Raw genomic sequence first — 23,578 nt, 5'->3', positions numbered from 1 at the left:
GGAAGCCTTGCTGATAGACAGTTAACTCATATTTTGTGTCTGTGTTATATACTATATTCTCACAACAAAGTAAGCTAGAGGAAAGAAAATGTTATTAAGGAAATCTGAAGGAAGAGGAACTATAATCACTCCTGGGTAAGTGGAAGTGGGTCGTAAGGGTCTCCATCCTCACTGTCCCCGTGTTGGGCAGGCTGAGGAGGAGGAAGAAGAGGGTCCATCTTGCTGTGTCAGGGGTGGCAGAGACAGAAGAAAGCCATGTGTAAGTTGATCTTCGACATTCAAACCCATGTTATTCAAGGTCAACTGTATTTTTAAGATCATTGCAGTTGTTAGGAATAATTTCCTGTGCCCTTGACCTAGTTTGCCCAATGGTAGTATCTTAGAAGACCTCACTACCAGGGTATTGATGATGATACAGTCAAAACGCAGTTGTTGCTACCAACAGGAGCACAATGACCGATTACGTTACCAATTACAGACGCACACACTTGCTTCCACCACCGCTAGCCCCCTATTAACCCCTGGCACCTACTAATCTGTCCTCCATTTCTGTAACTTTGTCAGTCTTATATTTTTGTCCTTTCAATAATAATATAGAAATGGAGCCATACAGTAAGTAACATGGGTTGGGTATCTACATTTCCTTCTTTTTTACTGCTGAGTAGTATTCTGTCCTGTGGTGTGTGCGGCTCAGTTTGTTTAACCCTTCCCCCTTCTAAGGCTGTGTGGGTGGTTTGCAGGTTTTGGTTATTACAAATAAAGCTGCTATAAACATTAGTGTATCGGGTTTGTGTGAGCATAAGTCTTCATTTCTCCGGGATGAATGCCCAGGAGTGCATTTGAGTCATATGGGAGTTACATGTTTAGATTTTTAAGAAACTGCTACACTGGTTTCCAGAGTGGCTGTACCATTTCCACTAGCAATGTCTGAGCAATCTAGATTCTGTTTTCTCACTGGCAATTGGTGGTGCTATTTTTCATTTTATCTGTTTTGATAGTTGTGTAGTCATATCTTTTTGTTTTAGTTTGCATTTCTTTCTTTTTTTTTTTTTTGAGACAGAATTTTACTGTGTCACCCTCGGTAGAGTGCTGTGACGTCACAGCTCATGGCAACCTCCAACCCCCAGGCTTAGGCGATTGTCTTGCTTAAGCCTCCCGAATAGCTGGGACTACAAGTATCCGCCACAACGTCCGGCTATTTTTCTGTTACAGTTGTCCTTATTGCTTAGCTGGGCCGGCCGGATTGGAAACCTCCAGCCTTGGGTACGTGGCTGGCACCGTAACCACTGAGCTGTGGGCGCCGAGTCTAGTTTGCATTTCTTTAAGCATAACTAACATAGCTAATATGTTGAACGTCTTTTCACGTGCTTATTGGACATCTGTATGTTCTTTTTTTGTAAAACGTCTTTCTGTCACTTGCCCATGTTTTCATTGGCTTGTTATTTGATTTTTACTGTTATTTTTTGAGACTGTTTAATGCATGTATGTGCTAGACACCGATCCTTTGTTAAGTGTGTGCTTGGCAAATATTTTCTGTCTGTGCTTTGTGCTTTTATCCTTTTAACAGGGCCTTTCATGGAGCAAAAGTTTTAAATTTTGATGTGAGATTCTGTTCATCAGGTTTTCTGTTTGCACTTCTTGCTTTTGGCATTGAGACTAAGAACTTGTTGCCTTTCACTAGATCCTGAAGATATTTTTAATTTCTTTTTTGAAAGTTTTATATTTTACATTTAAGTCCATGATTCACTTTGAATTAACGTTTGTATAAGGCGTGAAACTTAAGTTGCTGTTCATTATTTTGCCAACCGATATCCAATTGCTCCAATACCACTAGTTGAAGAGACAATCTTGGCTCCTTTGAATCAGTTTTGAACCTTGTCAAAAGTCAGTGGGCCTGTGTGTGTGGGAGGTAAAAGTGGGGGGTGTGTTCTGGGCCCTCTGTTGAGTTCTATTACCATGTCCCTGTTCCTTCACCAGAACTACCGGGGCTTGATTACTGTAGCTCTATAATAAATCTTGAAGTTGAGTACCCTGATTACTCCCACTTTATTCTTCTTTTAAAAGTTGTTCTAGTTATTCTAGTTCCTTTTCATATATATTTTAGAACAATTTTGTTTATATCTACAAAAAATTCATTTTCGATTTCGGCTGGATTGTGCTCAACTTGTACGTTATTTTGGAAAGAATTGACAGCTCATGTTGAGTCTTCTAGTGCGTGAACGACGGTGTCCCTCATTTGTTTAGACTTTGCTTGATTTATTTTATTAGTGCTGCACAGATTTCAGCATCTAGTTTCTGCATGTTTTGTTAGATTGACACCTAACACTTGCTCATTGTTTTGAGCAAGCATAAATGATAGAGCGCCCACAGGTTCATTGCTAGTCTGCGGGAATACATTTGACTTTAACATCTGTGGTCTCGTGACCTTGCTGGCTCTTTTATTATTTCTAGGAGGTTTTTTTTTTTTTTTTTTGGTTATAATTGTGCCGTGCTACATGCAAATGCAGTTTTATTTTTTCTTTTCTGTCTGTATGCTTTTGATTTCCTTTTTTTTTTTCTTTTTGGCCTTATTGAGCTTGCTAGAACATCTAGCAGTTGTTGAAAATAAGAGCAGAACAAACATCTTTGCCTTTTCCTGATTACAGGGGGAAAGCTTTTAGTCTTTCACTATTTGGTATGATGTTACTTGATGGGTTTTAGCAGATGTTCGTTATCAAATTAGGGAAATTCCTATCTTCTTATTTTGGGGAGATGTTTGCCATAAGTAGCTGCTGGATTCTGTTAGATGCTTTTTCTGCATTGATTGATATGATCATGCGATTTTTCTTCTTTAGGTTCTTGATATGTGGGTCATTATGAAAGTTTTGAGATACACAAAAAACAAATGTAAAATCTGCATGGACAGAAACAAATGAAGCCCTCCCAGCAAGGAGGGCTTGATAAGCTGAGCAAGCTGAAACTTGCACGAGTGCATCAGAATGGGCGGTGTCCCGCTGTGTTTCTTAGAAATGAGATAATGGACCCTAACACAGTCTGCATTAAAACTTTCCTAGTGGCCTATGTATAGTAGATCACATTGACTGACTTAAGATGCATTAAATCAGCCTGACATCCCTGGAATAAACCACACTTGGGTGTGGTATGTAATTGTTTCTGTATCTTGCTGATTTCTCTTTTTTTAGTATTTTGTAAGGGGTTTCTACATTTATTTTCATAAAGGACATCGATCTGTCATTTTCTTTTTTGCACTCACTTTTTCTAGTTTGGTATCAGGGTAATGCTTCATAAAATGAATTGGAAAATATTCTCTCCTATTCTATTTTCTGGAAGAGATTGTGCATTGATATTAATTCTTCTTTAAGCATTTCCTAGAATTCTCCCGTGAATGCATTTAGGTCTGAGGATTTCTTTTTCTCACAAAGCTGAGAGTTTTTGAATCATGAATTCAGTTTCCTTAATAGTTATGGTCAATTATTCAAATTGCCTATTTTAAAATGTGGTAGTTTATATTTCTTGAAGAATTGGGTTATTTCATCTACATCGTCAAGTTCATGTGTGTAGAGCTGATCTGGTATTCCCTTAATATCTTTTTGATATCTGCTGGGTCTGTAATGATATTGTCTGTTTTATCCTGCTACTGGTAATTTGTGTCTTCTTTTTCGCCAGTTTTACTAGAGTTTTGTCTATTTTTCTGTTTTATAAAGAACCAGTTCATCATTTTGTTGATTTCTCTCTATTGTTTTTCTGTTTGCAGTTCCATTCTTCCCCCACTCACATATTTATTTCCTTTCTTCTGTTTGCTTTGGGTTTTGTTTTGCTCCCCCTTTTTCTAGCTTTTTGAGGTAGGAACTTATTAGTGCTGTAAATTTCATGAGCACTTGAGAAAGGTGTGTGTTCTGTAGTTGGGTAGAATGTTCTACAAACATCACTTAGGTCCTATTGGGTGATGGTGGTGTTGAGTCTTATTTTTGCTGATGTTTCTGTCTGCTTGTTCTGTCAATTTTTGAGAAAGGGTTTTTTTGAAGTATCTGGTTATAAGTGTGGATTTGTCTCTTCTTTCTTCACTTCTGTCAGTTTTTGCTTGACATGTTTTGCTTCTCTGTTGTTTCGGATTGCTGTGTCTTTTTTTTTTTTTGAGACAGAGTCTCAAGTAGTCACCCTGGGTAGAGTGCTGTGGTGTCACAGATCACAGCAACCTCAAATTCTTGGGCTCAAGCGATTCTCTTGCCTCAGCCTCTCAAGTAGCTGAGACCACAGGTGACTGCCACAATGCCCAGCTATTTTTTGATTGTAGTTGTCATTGTTGTTTGGTGGGCCAGGGCTGGATTTGAACCCACCAGCTCCAGTGTATGTGGCTGGCACCCTAGCCACTTGAGCTACAGGCACCAAGCCTGCTGTGTCTTCTTAATAGATTACTCTATTATCATCATATAAACATTCTTTCTGGTAGTTTCTTTGCCTCAAAGTCTACTTTATCTAATATTAACATAGCTATGCCTCTATTATTTTATGTTTACATAATATATCTTGCTTATTTTATTATATTTGAAGTGAATTTTTGTAGCCCTTATATAATTATGTGCTTTCAAATCTGCTCTGCCAGTCTCTGTCTTTAATTGCTCTATTTTGACCATTTATATTTAATGCATTTATCAGTATGTTAGGGCCTATGTTTTTCTGTAAGTTTTTCATTTCTCTGTTTTCTTTTTCCTGCCTTCTTATGGGTTATTATTATTTTTAGGATTCTATTTTGATTCTTCTGTAGTGTTTTTGAGTGTGCCTCTTAATATAGCTAAGTGGTTGCTGCAGGTGTTATGTTCACATACCTTTATCACCATCTGTTGTGATACCAATATGAGTAAAATATGCAACCTTACCTCATTTTATGTCTCTTTACCCTCCCCCATTTATAATTGTGAAATACTTCCTCTATATACATTTAGAACCATATCAGAATATTGTAATTTTTGTTTCAATCCTCAAATATAATTTAGAAAACTTGTAAAGGAAAGCCTAGCATATTTACCCATTCATATTTTTGCTTACCATGTTCTTTTATCCTTCCTAATGTTCCAAAATTCCTTTTATTATTTCATTGCTGTTTAGACAGATTTCCTTAACCATTCTTTTTTTTTTCCCCCCCGCAGGGGCTGGATTTGAACCCGCCATCTCCTGCATATGGGAACGGAGCCCTACCCTTTTGAGCCACAGGCACTGTCCTCCTTAACCATTCTTTTAGAATAAGCCTCCCAATGACAAATTCTTTTAGTTTTCTTTCATCTGAGATTATCTTGATTTTTCCCCTTTATTCTCACAGAATATTTTTTGTTAGATTGACAAAAAAGTTCTTTCAGCACTTGAAAAATACTGTGCCATTTTCTTTTGGCCTTTTGGTTTGTAATGAGAAATAGGATGATATTCCAGTGATCTTTCCTCTATAAATGTTACTGCTTTTCTCTGCCTGTTTTTAGGATTTTTTTCTTTGCCATTAGTTTTCGGAGTTTTTTTTTTTATTTTGCTTGTTTGTTTTGTTTTTGAGACAGAGTCTCACTATGTTACCCTTGGTAGAGTGCCATGGCATCTCAGCTCACAGCAACCTCAAACTCTTCGGGCTCAAGAAATTCTCTTGCCTCAGCCTCCTGAGTAGCTGGGACCACAGGCACCCACCACAACACCCAGCTATTTTTTGGTTGCAGTTGTCATTGTTGTTTAGCAGGTCCCAGCTGGGTTTGAACCTGCCAGCCTTGGTATATGTGGCTGGCGCCCTACTCACTGAGCTGTGGGCATGGCCAGTTTTCAGAGTTTTTATGATGTGTCTTGGTGTGAGTTTTCTTGGGCTTATTCTATTTGGGATTATTCAGCTTCTTAAATCTATAGGTTTGTGTCTCTTGCTCTGTTGGGGAAGCTTTGAATGCTTTTTCAGGCTCTCCCATCTCTCATCTCTCATTCTGGAGTTCCAATGAGTTGAATGTTAGATTTATGATGATAGTCCCACAACTCCCTGAAGTTCTGATTATTAATTTAATTTCAGTCTGTTCCATTCTGTTGTATAGTTTGGGTCATCTCTAATTTCTATTGATCTATCTTATGGTTCACTGTTTTTTTCTCTCTTTCTTCCATTCTGCTGTTGAGTCCATCCATTGTGTCATTTATTTCAATTATTGTGTTTTTTACTTTTATCATTTCCATTTGATTTTTCTTTACATCTTTGATTTCTTTGCTGAGATCTTCTTCTTTGTTGTTGTTGTTGTTTTGTGAGGCTTCCTATTTTTTTTCATTCCTTTCCCACATCTTCATGGCAGCATTTTTGTGATGACTGCTTTCTGCTCTTTGTCAGACCATTGTAACATCTTTGTCACCCCGTGTTGGTGTCTTTTGATTGTTATCCTTTCAGTTTGAGATCTTTCTGATTCTTGGCTTGATGAGTGATTTTCTATTGAAATGTGGACTCTGGATCTTATTTAATCCTGTTTTTAGCTGACTTTTTCTAATACCCCTTCCATAGGGAAGGTATGATGCAGTGGTGCCTCATTACTGCCAGGTGGAACAGCAGTGCAGGTTCCTCAGCTTATAGCGTGTGTGCGTGTGGGTGCATGTGCACACGTGTGTTGCTTGCTATTGTTTGCTGGCTGGGAGTTCTGACTCCCTGCAGGGTCTCTATTGACATTGTGGTGGAGGGTGTTAACTTCGGGCAGTGGTCAAAGTCCTGACTGCACCAGGCCTCCTGACTAGTCCAGTGGAGTCAGGAGGAGGCTCCTTACTGCTAGGGGGAGGCTAGGGAAATGCTGCCTTTCCACGTTGTCTGCACTAATACCATGGGATAAAGGGAGGAGCTACCTCCTGGTGGGGACAAATGTTCCAGTTCCTCCTCTGGGTTATTTGACATTTCCCTGGCAGGGACTGCGCGCATTGTTACAGCCACACAAAGTGGACACCTTGGTCCCTCCCCTCAGCCTTTGCTGCTGTGGCCACTTTCCTGGTCCTTTGACTAAAACGAACACGCTTCTGTTGTGGTTCTGCTGGTGTTTGGGTTGCTGGCTTATTCAGTGTGACATCTGGGATGTGTGAGAACTTGCTCCCTGTCCCTGGCTGGTCTGCCGCCTTCTCTCCACCTTGCAGAGTCTTTCTGTTCTCTGTACAACATCCTGGGTGTCCTAGTTGTGCTGTGTGTGAGGAACAGGGAAAGTGGGTCTACTCCATTTGCCAGGAACCAGAAGCGTGGTCTGTGGGTTTTGCTCAGAAAAAATCAGGATCCCTGTGATGTTTTAACATGTGCCTCTCTACTGCCTGTCTAACCATGCCCTGGTCTTGCCTCTCCTCAGGTCTAGAAGTCTGTCCAGTTTTCCCGTCCTGGCCAACTAGAACACAGGCAATTCGTGCTCTGAGAAGCCTTTCTGTGGGGCACCTGTGGTGAGTTGGAATGTTTTTCCTTGTCCTTGTTACCTGCAAGCAAATGGCTATTGCCCAGGTCTGGTCCAACTTACCCCTTTCGTGCCATGGTCAGAGGACAGTGAGTTCCTTCTGGCCAGGACCTGTGTGCTCATGTTGGGGTGAGAAGAGGGTGGATGGAGTTGTTCTTAGCATTGGGGAAACAAAGCTGCCTGGTGGTACAGCTAATGTGACCTTGAGGGAATTTAATGGGATGGTGGCTCGAGGCCTCAGCTCTGGCTCTGGGTTCCACTCTGATGCCTGAGCTGCTGTGCCCATACCAGCCTTGGTCAGGGTGGCCGCAGACAGGTGAGTGGCCGCTTCAAGCTCTTCCCCACCATTTTCATGTTGGCGCCCAGGTGGAGGGAAGGCCACAGAGCAGCCCAGGGCCCGTGCTCTGCAGGGTCCAGCTTGCTGGGGGGCGCCCCATCCCTTTTATTGCATACCCACTCTGTGCCTCGCGGCTATCATTGTACCTGCAAAGTGCACCTAAACTTGATGTTTGCCAAATATCACATCAGTGTCGACCTTTGTTGCCACTCACTCTGCACTGAAGGTGACACTGTCACCATTTTCAGGTGAGGAAACAGGCTCCTGGGTCTTCCTGGTGCAGAACACTGCCTCTCAGCATGGCCCACAGAATAGCAGATACTGTGGCCCAGACCCCCTTGGGCAGTTTCTCAACCACGTTTTCATTATCACTTGCCTGAGAATCTCTTTCAGACAGTTGTTCCTAGTTGTCCCCCACCATGAAATCTTCCTACTGTGGAAGTGATTGTATGCACATCTCTGTTTGTGTACTGACTATACGTCTGGGCTTCACCCTCCATGAGACCACATGCCCTGGGGTTATAAACACAACGGCAGGGGTAGAATGTCAGAGCTGCTGCCTCAGGGCCACCTTGTGTTGGTGACCGTGGATGTTGGGGGCACCTGCTGCCCCTTAGCCACTATCCCCATCTGAAGTCCAGTTCCAGTCCTCTCCTTCCTCTATTTCAAGCCCGTCTCTTCACCCCACGGCCCTCCAAATCTCTGAGCTACCTCTCTGGCCTCCGTTGTTTCCCCAGGGGAATGGTGTTCTCCTGGAGGGATGGTGACAGGGCTCCCGCTGCCCCCAGCAGCCTGAGGGGGCAGAGCCTGTTGGCCTCACCTGCTTGCTCATCTCTGGCTGATGCTCAATACTGGTTCCTTGTTAGGAACCTCTTGGCTCTCGCACCATTCCTGCGTATCACGGCACTGGATGAGAGGTGCCACATGGATGGGAATGGGAATGAGTGACTCCCATGGAGTAGGTGGCCTGCACCTGTATTCTAGAGGTGGGAGGAGATTTGCCCATGTCTAGGGGGAAGGAGTGAGTTCTGTGCAGGCTTCACAACCACAGGACGCTGTCAGCAGTCGATTGCCTTTGACCTCCTCTGAGTCTGGGTTTGACCTTGTTGTTCCTTCCCAGCCTCCGGTGGAGCAGAGAGCTCAGAGCCCCCATATGTGGAACAGCATCTTCGTCCAGCCACCTGGGCCCTGCGGTCAGGACCCAGCCCTTCATGCCTGCTCCACGGGGGCTTCTTGAGTATGGACCCTGGCTGGTTGGTCTGAACTTCCCTTCTCACCATAATGGGGGTCCCTGACAACAACACTTGCGTGCCACTCTGTTGCTCCTCACAGCTGTTATCAGGGTGCAGCCTCAAGCCTGTTCCTTGGGAATTGCCGTTGGCTCACAGGGTGGGACAGTGGCCATTGCTATGAGAGGGGAAGGAGGAAAGGAAAAGCCAGTCTGTCTGGGCAGCTTGGGAAGCCTGGGAGGGAGTTTATTTTCGTTCTGGTTTTCTGACTGGGGCTCCTTTGGGCCACACAATTGGTGGTCTCAGGAAAGGGGGATGGTGCTGTCCATTAGGAAGATACGTTTCCCCAAGAGCTGCCCAGGCCTTCCCGGCTGGAGGAGGGTGGCTCTTGTGGATGGGTGGGAGGTTGTCATCTGTGGGGTTTTGATGCTCTGGGAGCCCCCAGCAGTGAAGGATGGGACAGAATTACTGATTGGGATGAGGTTTATCTGGGCTCTTTTCATCCGTTCAGTAGCTTCTCCTGGATCCACAGGTGTCCTGCTTCTGTCCTGACAGAAGCCACGAGAGGACCTGCTCCTGAGGGGCCCTTCCAATGTCCTAAGGCCCTGTCCACCGCATCCATCCCCTGGACCATGGCTGCAGTGTCATTTTACAGTGGAAAGATGGATTCTGGGTTTCAAACCTTGTGTACTGATCACTTCCCACTGCCATTTAGAAGAAAAAATAATTGAAAATTACCCTTGAGGGGTAATTTAGTCAGTAGCCGGGAAGTTGCATAATTGGCATCAGAAGGGTTTGTACCTCTTTGGAGTAATGGAATTGATTGACAGTCTTGTAAATTTTCACTGGCAATTCCAGATATCGGAATCGGTGAATTGAGGATCTGGCTGCTCCTGAAGTGTTCTTTGCTTCTGTCTCATTGTTTTGTGGGTGTAATCAGATATTCCTTGAATGGTTAAGCAGAGGGCATGAGAGGGTTTCCCAGGCTCCAGGTGGGCTCCTGGGTGGTACAGCGAGCGAGCCGTGCAGGCCAGAGTAGGGGGCGAGAGCACTGCCCTCTGCGATGACACGCCTCATTCTCTAAAACTGGGTACCGAGTGTCTTGTTCTCAGTCAGAGGTTGGCAGAGTGTGGCTGGGGGGTCAAATCCTGCCCACTCCTCCTTCCATAAGTAAAATTTAGGGCTTCTTTTTACTGTGGTAAAATACATGGAACAGAAAATTTACCCTTTTAACCGTTTTTAAGCGCACAGCTCCGTTGTCTTAAGCACATTCGCGTTGTAGTGCGGTTGTCACCACCGCCCACCTCCGGAACCTTTTCCCCTTCCCAGGGTGAAACTCTGTCCCCAGCGCACACTAACTCCCTGTCCCCGGCTCCCACCGCTCCACTTGCCGTGTGTGTGGATTTGGCTGCTCCTCTCACGGCTGGAATGTACAGTATTTACTGTTCACGCCTGACTTTCGTCACTGAACAGCACTCAGCATCGTGCCTTCAGGGGTCCCCGTGTCGCACCCTGTGTGAGAACTTCATTTCTTTCTTTTTTTTTCGTTGAGACAGAGCCTCAAGCTGTCGCCCTGGGTACAGCTCACAGTCCTGGGCTCAAGCGATTCTCCTGCCTCTACCTCCTAAGTAGCTGGGACTATAGGCCCCTGCCACAACACCTGGCGTTGCAGCCATCATTGTTGTTTGGTGGACCTGGTCTGGATTCAAACCCGCCAGCTCAGGTGTATGTGGCTGGCGCCTTAGCTGCTTTAGCCGCAGGGGCTGAGCCCAGCTACTTTTTTTTTTTTTGTTACAGTTTGGCTGGGGCTGGGTTTGAACCCGCCACCCTCGGTATATGGGGCCGGCACCCTACTCACTGAACCACAGGTGCCGCCCGAGAACTTCATTTCTTGTGAAGGCTAAGTAACATTCTGCGGCGTGGCTGGGCCCCGTCTCCTTCCCTTGGGGATGGACGCCTTTTGGATGGGTTGTGGCCCCTTTTGGCTTCAGTGACTGCAACTGCTCAGAGCACCACCGGCCTGCAGACATCCTCAAGTCTCTGCTTCTGTTTCTTCTTCTTCTTCTTCCAGAAGTGGAATTGCCAGGTTGTGTGGTAACTCTGTTTTATGTTTTGAGGATCTGCCATGCTGTTTGTCACCGGGGCGGCCCCGTTTTATACTCCGCCGTGTGCACAAGGGCAGTGCGGTGCCTTCTGCTTTTTTCCTTGTTTTTTGTGGTAGCCACCCTAGGAGGTGTGAGATAGTATCTCATGTGGTTTTGCTTTGCGTTTTTCTTATGACTAGTGGTGTGGAGCTTTTGTTCATGTGCTTATCAGCCATTTGCATATCCTCTTTGTAGAAATATCTATTCAACTTCTTTCCGATTTTTGAATTGGGTTGTTATTTTGTCATTGGGTTGGATGAGTTCTTTATATATTCTGTATATTAATCCCTAGTCAGATGTGTGATTTGCAGGTATTTTCTGCCAATCTGGGTTGCCTCTTGTAAATAAAGCTTTATTGGCACACAGATATATTCATCTTTTCTATATTGTCTGTGAGAGAGTTGATTCCTTGTGACAGAGGCCGTGTACTCCTGAGAGCACAAACCAGAGCTGCAAGGGGAACTGGGGTTCCCCTGGGGCTGACACCGAGGCTCAGAGAGAGTCACCAGGTGTGGTTAGGGCTGGGTGGAGTCTGAGCCGGAGCCTTTATGGGGTGCTTCTGCTAGAAAGACAGGGCTGGGCAGGGGGGCAGTTTAGGACCAGCGAGTCACTCTGGTGGGCCTGGATTGCAGCGGAGGCCTCCCGTTGCCTGGTCCCAGCCCTGTTGCTTTAAGGCAGGGATGTTGAGGGTGTGTGGTTCGCTGGCGTGTGAAAGATGTGCTCCCAGGTCAGCTGTTTGCTGTCCTTAGCAGTCAGCCAGTCCTGGGAGGGATGGTCTTGCCCCAGCTCTGTGAGGTTCCCTGAAAAAGTCACATCATAACAAACAGAAAATAAAAATGTGATGGGTATAGTTTGTTTACGAAAGAGCTGCTCTCTTGTTGGGATGAGAGCTCACAGGCTCACAAGAGCCCCATGAGGGCAGGTCGGGCGTTTATAGAGGGACACACAGGTGGCTGCCCAGGTGTGCCTGCTGGGCTCTTGCTCACGTGGAGTCGGATTGGCGAACAGAGACTCTTCGGGTTCAGAAAGGCCACTTAGGTCTAAAGTCCCACATGGTTCGTGGGTGACTAAAGAGGGAAAGGGGGTGGACACCTGGGTTGAGGCCAGAGGTGCCAACTCCAGGGCCCAGAGTCGGCACCTCTGGCTCGCCTGTGTGGTGTTGGCACCTGCTTTCACTGGAAAATGGTCACCTCTTTGATTCAGAGATCTCCCTGGAAGCTCGTCTGGAAGGAAGAGTGTGGTGAAGCTGGTCAGCATCCTCATCAGGGGAGGGAGCACAGGAACCCCCTGCCGTCCATCTCCATAAAGTCTCTTCGGCTGTGCTGGGATCAGCACGTGAGAAGCTTGACGTGTGGGTCACATCCCTGGTGTAACACCGAAAGGGTTGTTCTCATTCTAAAGAAGGGGAAACTGAGGTTGGAGTCACCAGGGGACTTGCAAGGCCACCCACTCAGAGTGTCAGCACAGGGGCTCCACAACTGTCCTCGGCACATCCCTTGTCATTAGTGGCCACACCAGATCTTTTGGATCCGCTCTGGAGCTCAGCGTTCCTGCCCTTCTGTGAGGCCTTCATTTCCAGCCTTTATATTCTCTGTGAAGAGTCACAGCCATGGGCCCCTGGGACCTGACCTTGGAAGCAGGGCCAGCCTGGACATGGCCATGCTGTAGAAGGCTGCTCCTTCCCGCTCCTCTCCCCTGCCGCCTCTCCCTGCTAGTTTAGACCCTATTGCCCAGTGAGGGAGAAGGAAACAGACCTCTCCCACTGGAGTAGGGCTTCCTGATGGCCGTATGTCCTAAGACTTTGCAGAGCCGGGACCCTGAGTTTGAAGTTGAGGTGGCACAGATCTGTGGCAGACTAGATTATTCATGGACGCTGCTGGAACCCCTGGAGGACTTAGATTGAGTTTCTCAAGTCTAGGGGGAGGGACTGTGTTCTGTCTGCTCGCTATGCAAATCCTCCTGTCTGAGCCAGGGATGGCTTCACCGTGTCACAGCAGGTGTGGACTCGGCGCGCCAGGCGTGCTCACTGTGGCACCCTCAAGGTGCTCACGGATGCTCGTGGGCGAGGACGAAGATGGGACGGAAGAGCAGCGACTAGACTTCTCTCTCCGAAAAAGTCTTCTGAGTCCTAGGAAGTCCTAGGGGCTGTGAGGTTTTGCTTTGGCCTTAAAGCCAGACCTGAGAACAGTTTGGGGGGTGGGGGGGGCTCTTGTTTAAACTGCAGAGTCCAAGATGTCACCTATAGGAAATCTGATTCTGTCTTTTTGGCTGGCTTCCCAAATGGTTCTTTGGCAGGCCATGCTGGTAAAACTCCCTTTATCCATGAGGAATCTCCAAGACCAACCCGCAGGATGAGAACTTTTTTTTTTTAGAGACAGAGTCTCACTTTATCGCCCTTGGTAGAGTGCTGTGGCGTCACAGCTCACAGCAGCCTCCAGCTCTCGGGCTTGGGTGATTCTCTTGCCTCAGCCTCCTGAATAGCTGGTACTAAACGCTCGGCTATTTTTTGTTGCAGTTTGGCCAGGGCCAGGTTCTAACCTGCCACCCTCAGTATATGGGGCTGACACCCTACCCACTGAGCCACAGGCGCCGCCCATTTTTTTTCTCTGACAAAACCAGATTTTTTTTTCTTCCAAATTAATATGAGGGTACAGATGATTCGATTACAGTGTTTGCATTTGTAATGTAAAGTCCCTGTCGTAGTTGTGTCCCGCACCCAGGAGGTGTGCCCTTTAGGTGGGAGCACAGGGAACATTTTTACAGTTCCGCAAGGTATTTATTTATTTCTGAGCTTCCTAGGAGGGCAAAAAGGGAAAGGTGGGAAGACAGAATTCTCTTGTCTGACCTCAGTTCAGCTGAAGAGCAGATTTTTCTTTGTGGTGTTATCCAGGCATGTTTTTCATGTACACAGTATTTCCGGTGGAGTTTTGCACAAGATCAAAATGGTTTTCAAGTACCCTGGACCTCAGTGAAAGCTGAGGACATGGCAAGAAAGGCTTTGAGGGGGACACCGGCCTAGGGCCAGTCGAGTATGTGCTTGGCCTACTTTGAAGTGATTCAAACCTGGACAGAGACGAAGTTTTTCTCCAAAGAGCAGTTAAAAAAAAAAAAAAAAGAGAGAGGATCAGCTCGTCCCGTATTGTGTGATTCCATTTATAAGAAACATCCCAAACTGGCCAGTCTGTAGAGAGAAAGTAGACGGAGGAGCCTTTGCCAGGAGAGGGCGGGAGATGGACAGGTGGGCGAGTGATGGCTGATGGGGTGGGGTTTCTTTCTGAGCTAATGTGAGTGCTCAAAAATTAATTGTGATTTTGCTAAAATCCATTGAGTTGGTTCAGTTTACATGGGCAAATTCCACAGTATGTGAGTTCTATTTCAGTAAAACCAATTTTTTGGCCGGGTGTGGCAGCTCAGGACTGTAATTCTAATACTCTGGGAGGCTGAGGCAGGAAGATCCTTTCAGTTTAGGAGTTGGAGACCAGCCTAAGCAAGAGTGAGACCTCATCTCTACTAAAAACAGAAATACTAGCTGGGTGTGGTGGTGGGCACCTGTAGTCCCAGCTACTGGGGAGGCTGAGGAAAGAAGATCTCTTGAACTCAGAAGTTTGAGGGTGCTGTGAGCTATGGTGACACCACAACACTTTACCCAGGGCAACAGAATGAGACTGTCTCAAAAAACGTCCAATGTTTTAAAAAAGAGAGAGGATGTTGACCAAGATAGCAGGTGTGTGCTAGACCGAGTCTCAGATTGTGTGCCAGGGATGTAGAATGGACCTCATGGCCGGGGGTGGCTCAGGAGCTGTCATTAAAGGTGAGGGAAGGGACACTCCTAGGGCCCCTGCAGCCCTGGAGAGCACCTTGAAACAGGACCCGGTGGAGTCGAATGTCAGCCCTGTCATGGAGCCACTGGTCCCCCCTCTGTGGGGCCTGGGTCTGTGTTGGATGCTGCCAGGGTTCCTCAGATCCCTGGGGGCAAGGGGAGTCAAGGTTCCGAATCACACATTCTCTTCTTTGCTGTTCCTTGAGATATTTTTGCCTTAATCTTAGCCCAATGATTGTCTACTGGTTCTCCGAGCCAGTGAGCTAATTCCAGGAGCAGGTATGGATGTGGCTTCCCAGGACAGAGCTGGCCGTGCCATCAGTGGTTTCAGCAGGGGCTGACCTCTCTATCATCCCCAGAGCCCCGGGCCACGTGCAGGGGTGTAGCTGGGCCGAGTGAGTTCCCATGATCTGGTCTCAGTCTGCCAGTGAGAAGGAAAGAAGAATATGATCGTCAACAAAATTATATCAGTATAAGTACAGACACACTTATACTGATATAATTTTGTTCATGGTCACATTCTTCTTTCCAGACGTGTCTGTTTCAAAAGAAAATAACCAATTAGCAAAACCAGGACTTTTCTGGGATGGGAAGACTAGGTGTGACCCCCAGGGCTGAGGGCTGCTGGCGGAAGGCCCCTTGGCAATGATGTGAACCAGCTGCACGTTCTTCACGTTGTGGGATCACAGGCTCATGTGCGAAGCTGATGAGGGTCCTTTATGCAGAAAGGGCGTCTCGGTGGGCACCAGGTCCTGCACAGACTTTCTAGCAGTTTGCAGCCAGTCCCTCCCACAGAGCCCTGACATGGGCCAGGCAGGGCCCCAGGATGCATCCTGGAGGGGTAGCACCCCCTGAGCCGTGTGAGGTTTGCACGCTCTCCTGGAACTGCAAGAGCAAGTGTGTGGTTGGTCCCTAGCTGAGGGGGGCTCAGCAAGACCCCTCAGAGGCCAGGCTGGCGCAGAGCTGGAGCCTGCTGCTTGTTCTGCTCCAAGGATGGCTGCTGTGAGGGACGGCTGCCGCGTGGCTTCATAGCTCTCCCAGGAGTCTATGGATTCTGGGAATGAGATGCCAGACTTAGGAACCCAGAGGAAGCACATATATGTTGGTCTGTGTGTGCGTGGGGTCATGCATCCTTGGGGAGGGGGCTCTATGGTTGTTACCTGACTCTGAGGGGAGAGGCAGCACCCAAAGACAGGTAAGTGGCTGGTGGTGCCCTCAGGCATGAAGCCTGGGCCTCTCCTAACTGTGCTAGTGGGGTTCCTGCATATCAAAGTCCCCTTTCCAGGGTCATTTCAGCACCAAACAGCACCCAGGGGGGCCACACGAATGCAGGTTTTCCTGAGGCAGGAGGTGGGTGGGTGTGTTCTGACTTCCCCAGGTCGGCGTTGCTCACTGTGTGTTAGGAAGGTGATTTCTCGATTAGGACGGGCATTACAATTACAGTCTCTGCCAGCCCTGCTTTATCATCAAGTCCTTGTCGGCACTTGAGACCTTTGTCATGCCCTGGGGACTGGCTTGGCACAGCCATCTGGCCCCAGGCTCAGCCTCATGCTGGGACAGTTCCTGACCCGCTTCCCCAGACTGGTGGAATGAGCAGAACCGGGCTGGAGGTGAGTTTTCCCTGCAGTGCAGAGGGTCCGATCTGAAGGCCTGCCCCTCCTCATCCTCACCCCCATGTTGGGGCCGAGCATCCTCTGGGTATGGCTGGTTGACTATTGTACATCTTTTTTTTTTTTTTTGAGACAGAGTCTCACTTTGTCACCCTCAGTAGAGTGTCCTGGTGTCATAGCTCACACCAACCTCAAACTCTTGGGCTCAAGTGATTTTCTTGCCTCAGCCTTCCAAGTATCTGGGATTACAGGCATCTGCCACAACACCTGGCTATTTTTACAGATGGGGGTCTTACTCTTGCTCAGTTTGGTCTTATACCAGTGAGCTCAGGCCATCCACTTGCCGCGGCCTCCCACAGTGTTAGGATTACAGGCGTGAGCTGCTTTGCCCAGCTACATCTTACTTCTTAAAATGCCTAATCCTGGACAGACAAAAAGTTGGGTGTCCCATCTGGATCATAAGATTGCTTTTTCTTAATTTCATCCTGCAGTGTCCTGAGGTTTAATCATCTCCTGTGTGAAGCACAGAAGGTGTGTGTGCACCTGTGTGTGCACATGGGTTCTGATTGTCCGATTATATTTATTGTCATAGATGCAGTTTGTGGAATGTTTATGTTTCAGGTATGTGCTGAGTGTCTTTCTAGACTACGTCAGTAAGCCTCCAGCCTGCCTTTCTGGGTGAGTGGCTTTAAGCCCACTTGACGGATAAGGAAACTGAGGTGTGAGATTCAGTAACTCACCAAAGGTCCCACTTAAGGAGAAGCAGAATCTTGATTCCAAGCTGGTGTTTCTTATCCCAAAGATTGTCCTTGGTTCTCTTTGCTACATTGACTTTTCTATCCCGAGAGTTCCTGCTGGGCAGGGCAGCTTTATACCTGTCTGTGATGGCCACAGCTCCTGCCCTGGACTCAGGAAGGAAAGGTGGAGAGAAATGCTTGGTGCACAGCCCCGTCTTACACCAAATGGCAGGTGCCGTGGGTGCAAGGTGCTGGTTGGCTGTCTCTGTCGCGTTCAGGTTTAGATGCAGTGATGCTGGGGCAGGTTGGGTGTTCAAGGCAGCTTTCTCCACATTTGGGTTTTAGGTTTTTTGGGGATTTTTTTTGCAGTTTTTGGCTGGGGCTGGGTTTGAACTTGCCACCACCGACATACGAAGCTGGTGTCCTACTCCTCTGAGCCACAGGCCCCGCCCAGTTTTAGGTTTTCTTAAAAGTTGTATTTGGGAGCCCTCAGTTGGCTTCAGCATCCCTAGGCCCTCCAATCTTCCTTTTCTCCCAGTGGAATTCATTGAAATTCAAGCAAGCCAACCTCAAAAGCAGACAGGAATGCAGAGGAATTTTTTACTTGTCCTTCAGCTCTGAGCACAAAGTCACAAGAGTGACTCCTGGGTATGTCCCTTTCCAGAAGGGCCTGGTGCAGGGCCCGTCTCTGGGCACGCATGGTGCTGGGGCCTGGTTCACGCTGTGCAGACTTTGGAACCAGGGGCCTGGAGACCTGGTGGTGGGAGGGGCGTCAGGTCACCGGGGGACAGTTGGCTCTGGTATCAGTTGCTGTCTATTTATGTGGATTCAGTTTTGCTTTGTGAATAAAACTTTACTGACATCTCAGCAAAGCCCTGAAAGTAAATTGGAAACTCACTGATTTCACCTTTCCTTGGAAAGAACCGGAGAGAAATGAGAGAGAAAGTGATTCACTAAACAAACAGATCGACCTTCTAACGTGGGAGGCTTTGCCTATCCCAGACCGTTGGAAGTAAAATCAAAGGTGTTGGTGGGATCCACATTGTCACGGTTTTCTCTCTCTTCTTCCTCCCCTCCTCCCCCACCTTCCTTTCTCTCCATTCCTTCCTTTCTTCTTTCCCTCCCTCCTTCCCTTTCTTCCTTCCCCCTTCTACTGTTGACATTTTTGTTATATTACAAATTATCAACCATTTGCCTAGGTGGCAAGCTGGTCTTTTGGAGGCCCAAGGACAGCGGCTGTGTAATTTTGCTATGGTTCCGTAGCTGTGGATATGAAAATAATGTGATTTACTTGTCTGTCAAACGCGCAGGCGGGGAGGTGGGGAGGGGTGCTGGCTCCCCATTTGTTCCTAATATTTATGCTTTTGTGGTTCCTTCCAGCCCAGTGGCACCTGCATGTCCACCTCCCAGTGTTAACTCTCCCTGAGCCGTTCAGCTAGTAAGAGCCGCTTTGCCATCATGAAACAACTACTCAAATGTTAATAGTACTTAATTAAATGCTCGGAGGGGACTCTGGCCATGTGAGTGTGGTCATAGGTGTGAGATACTGTTCCAGGTTGTCCCAGTGCTGCCCTAAGAGCACAGCTGTCTGGAGAGGGGCGGTGCGCTGAGGAAATCCTGTGTGGATGTGCCTGGGTGTGTGTTAGGGTGGCTTGGGAGGGAACGTGGCATTCCTTTTCCTTCTGAAACTTTCCTCCTGGTGAAATTGGGAGATATGGTGCTGCCCACATCCATCTCGGAAACCTTCAGACAGCTGATTTCCTTAAATTAAATCCTGACAGACAGGGTGAGAGGACCAGGGGCCATTCCCTTGTCGGGGGGTCTGGGCCAGGCTGTCGTCCCTGCAGCGGGGCTGTCCCTCCGGAGATGCTGGCCACCGAGGGCTGTGCCACTTTGCTGGCTCGCAGCCAGAGGGAGTGAACAGGAGCTGGGAGCTGCAGAACTTGGCTGGCTTTGTCACTTATGGAGGGTTGGGGATACTAGCCTGGCAGGTGGTCCTGGCCAGCGCCCTCTGACCAGAGAGAGGTGTGATTGTCAGGTTTCCAGGAGATGCAACGCTAGTGGGAATGAGGACTGTGATGTGGGATGGAGAGCCTGCAAAGGTGGCGAGTCAGCAGGAGGGTCCTGAGCCGAGAGGTTCTTCTGCAGTCGGGTCTCTGGCTGTGCCACAGGGACTGGTTCCAAGCAGCTCAGGCGGGAAGGGTGCATGTGGGCCCTGGGGCTGGGACTGCCAAGGGCCTTGGGCACAAGGCTTCCTAAGGATTTGGGTCTCCCAGACTCTGGTGTTTCCTGGGGCACCTCATGGGGGCTGCCTTCATGAGAAAGAGGAGGAGGGTGGGGTGCAGACGTCAGGTCTGTGTCATCCAGGGCTGGCTGTCCCCTACCTCTCCGAGCTGTGTCCTTAGGGGAATGCTGGCCTATGTACCCACTGCCTGGGACTAGGTGTCCATTCCTCTGCCTGGCTCTTGTCCTGCCCTATGGACGGGCCAGTGGGGAGGTAGTGTTTTCAGAGTACTTGTATCTTGCTCTCCCAGGGTGTGGTGGCCATTGTCATCTTAACAGTCTTGGGAGGAAAATCTAGTTTGTTACCGTGAGAAGTGCATACTTGGTCTCAATTTCTGGGTCTCTGCTGAGGTGTAGACTGGAGGGTGTCAGGAGGAGGCAGTGGCTCAGCTGAGACCTTTGGGGGCCCTGTCCCTAGGAATCCTGTTTCCCCTAAAAGTACTGGGGGCGGCTGGCAGGGAGCTGGTGTCAGGGAGAAGTGTGCCTGCCATGGCAGCTGTGCCCCCCACAGAGGCCAGGAGGAGGAGGCCCCACAGTGTCTGGGCTCCCGATGGGAGGCCCTTCCTGGTACAGCTCGACTTACAAAGGTGGTACAGATGGCAGGGGCCTTGGGTCCTGTTACTCTCCTGCAGGACCAGCACTTTTTTGGTCGGGAAAAGTCCCTGTGTCTGCACCTAAGGGCGCTGGTGTCCGGCTTGCCTCCTCATCTCTTTGGGGCAGTTTATGGTTATTTCTTGGATTTCAATTTTTTTACTTTCAGAAACACAACTTGTGTTCTCGTAAATCAATCCGGACATCTGTTCCCCACCCTGGGCACGTATAATTCTCCTCTTTAGAACTGTAGCCACTCGCAGGACAGTTGCCTGCAGGGCTCCCAGGGCCACCCTCCGTTAATGATTCACTGGAAGGACCCACAGGACTCAGCAAAGTTGTTCTTTGACAAGTGTGAAATCTGCAAAGGCAGAGTCCGGGAGATGAGGCACTGGCTTCCATCCTCCTCCCCAAGGGGAGTCGTACGGACAGCTCCAGGCAAGGATGTGTGGAAACTGTGGGCTGTTAGGTGCAGGGCAGGGGTTGCTGTGGGGAAAGGCAGGTTCTGGGGATGCGCGGGGGCTCGGTCTGCAGACTCTCCCCACGGCCTGATTCAGTGATTAACTTCTAAAGTGGAAGAAACTTTTGAGTGCTGTCGATTTTTCTCAGATTGTCCCCATCGTTTCTCTCGCGATGGCTCTGGGGAGGGCTCTGCATTTTGTTCCCGATGCTGCCTCAGTGCCCAGGACAAGCTCTGCCACATCGTAGGGGAGCAAAGCTCTGAGCTCACAACTTCATTTAGAAACAGGGCTTCCCCTCAGCATGGCATCCCCTGAAACAGAGATCTCAAAAATACAGCCGTCAAGAAAAGGTATACGTATTTTAAGAGAATTTTGTTGGAAGTAATCATTCTCTCAAAGTAAGGTAAAGTGAATGTGTCTAGCATGTCTGGGTACACTTGACCAGTAACAGAACCTTGAATTCAACTCCAGAAGGTAACACGTAGATAGCATCTCTTAGGCACCCTCGGGACATGTGTATGTGTAGTAACTGAGACATGGTACTTCTGTGCAGTCTGCTCCCAGACGACGAGTCCACCTGCCCGCAATGTGACGTTCCTGACTGCGCAGAGGAAGGCTTGACGACAGGGTGACAGCTGCAGAGTGTGGCCACTGTCTGAGCCACACCCGTGGTATTGGATGCCCCCGGGGAAAATAGTCTGGCAATTCCTGAAAAAGTAAAACGTAGAGTTGCTGCACGATCCTGCCTCCTCAGTCCCACTCCTAGGTACACACCTGGGGACATGCACACAGGTACACGTGAGAAGTCACACACGAACGCTCCTGGCAGTGTTGTTCATATCACCAGAATATGGAATCAGCCTAACGCCCCTCAGCCGAGGCATAAAGAGACAGAGAGATGTGTCCCTCGAGGGTTCACTGGCCTTCTGGACGAGGGCTGGGTCATGGACTCAGGCTGCCTCCTGGATAAACCTGAGACGCTGTGAAATGAAAGAAGCCAGAAGGAAAGGCCACATATTAACAAGTTATCTGATTCCGTTTGTGTCAAACTGCCCGAGGGGTGACTTGAGGGGTGCGGGGTCTGCACGGAGCCTGATGAGAGTGTCCCAGGGCTTAGGTAGCAGTGAGCACACAGCTAAAACCCCTGAATTGTGCGCTTTAAGATGGTAAATGTTACGTGAATTTTATCTCAATCTAAAAAAATCATTAAGAAAATAACCCCCTAAAGGCAAAACCATGTCTGTCTCTAGGAAGGTTAATCTGTTTTGAAAGCAAGTGTGCTCTGTCTGGCAGAGGGCTTTCCCGCCCAGCTCTTCCCTGTCTTCTTGAATCTGATACCCAGCTCTGTCCCCAGCAGGCAGGACACACGCAACCCACAGATGCAGAGCCCATGCATCCTGGCCAAGGTCAGTGCTGTCTTGTCCAGTGCAGGCATCAGGAGCCTCTGGAAAGGGGTGGTATCCACACAAACGTCTTTCCTTTCGTGGTCCTGGTGGCCTGAGCGCTTCGGGGACGTTTGCTGGGGGCCGGTCTCAGGGACAGTGGCCATGTTGTCATGTCTCCCCTGCTCTCTCCCTGACCGTGTGGCTGCCTCCTGCAGAAAGAGCGAAGGGGTGGCTTTTCTGGGTTATCCTGGCAGAGCCCTGGCTGGCTCTGGGAGTCGTTAGGATTCCTGGGGTGCCGGCAGCCTCTCCTTTTGGCAGAAAGAGCTAGAGGCAGGCTGAGAGCCTGGGGCAGATGAAAGTACTGGGCTGGAATTTAATAACCATCACATTTATTTTTTTTTATTTTTTTTTTTTTTTATTTTTTGAGACAGAGCCTCGAGCTGTCCCCCTGGGTAGAGTGCTGTGGCACCACAGCTCACAGCAACCTCCAACTCCTGGGCTCAAGCGAGTCTCCTGCTTCCGCCTCCCAAGTAGCTGGGACCACAGGCGCCCGCCACAACGCCCTGCTGTTTTTTGGTTGCAGCCGTCATTGTTGTTTGGCGGGTCTGGGCTGGGGATTCGAACCCGCCACCCCAGGTGTACGTGGCCGGCGCCCCAGCCGGTTGAGCTATAGGCGCCGAGCCATCACATTTATTTTTATGGCTGGCTTTCCTCTGTGGCAGGCAGCATACCAATGTGACTTTCCTGTTCCTCGAGGGAAGGTTCCCTGTCAGAAAAGAGTATTTCCAGTTACTTGGGATTTTAGCGTTAAAATGTTAATTTATTGGAGAGATAGCTTAAAAGGTCATATTTTTCTTGAATTTGTGAGTTTGCTTTTATAGCTGTTATTTTGTTTATAATTCTCAGTGATTCCATGGTCCTTGACGAGTCAGCCTTTGATACAAGTGTGATCTCATTTACAAACTCGAATTTCCTTGAATTCTAAGAAAATTTCAGTTTAGGGAGTGCTGGTAATTCTCATTCATCTCATTATACTAAAAATAGGGGGAATCTTAATTTCTCTGAAACCTCCAAGAAAGGTTTTAAATTTTCTTAAGTTAGACTTTCAGTGTGAAACCCGGGTCTGAATCTGTTATTTGGTTGATGTTTAGCCTGGGATGACAAGGTCACGTGGTTGGGCATTCTTGAATACCAAATAGAGACAGGTGCAGTGTGTAACAGTGAACCCTCTTTCTAGACGGAGTGCACAGGGCAAGCCAGGTGGCTTTGGTTCCTTTCTTTGTATTTCCCCTTAGGTTTAAACCTTTGCAGTATTATCGAGTGTCAACCTACAAAAGAAACAGACTGGGCTGAGCCACTGGACCTTCCCTCTCAGTGGCGGGGGTGAACTGTCAGCCAGGGAGGGAGAGCCGCTGGGACCTAGGATTTTGCTGCTTCTTTTCAGGGTCCTCTCCCCTCTGAGCAGCTCTCTGTGCTTTCCCAAGTATTCCAGGATGATTCTGTGGGGTCCGGTCTGTAAGCTGCTTTGTTAGGAAGTTTGTCCTCCAGGATGATTCTGTG

General features: G+C 48.2%; 1 protein-coding gene across 1 annotated transcript in view; it reads left to right on the top strand.

Moving 5' to 3' along the window:
- The window catches only part of LOC100959484 (SH3 and multiple ankyrin repeat domains protein 3-like), a gene marked incomplete at its 3' end in the record, with an annotated part of 131,978 nt that overhangs the window by 27,151 nt on the left and 81,249 nt on the right, over positions 1-23,578 (top strand). Inside the window, exon 2 of the mRNA XM_003798756.3 lies at positions 7,323-7,410. The remainder of the gene's footprint in view (positions 1-7,322; positions 7,411-23,578) is intronic.

The sequence above is a fragment of the Otolemur garnettii genome, unplaced genomic scaffold (genome assembly GCF_000181295.1).
Source record: "Otolemur garnettii isolate 467f Iridium unplaced genomic scaffold, OtoGar3 scaffold00140, whole genome shotgun sequence".
NCBI classification, from domain to species: Eukaryota; Metazoa; Chordata; class Mammalia; order Primates; family Galagidae; genus Otolemur; species Otolemur garnettii.
This window is presented reverse-complemented; position numbering and strand designations above follow the sequence as displayed.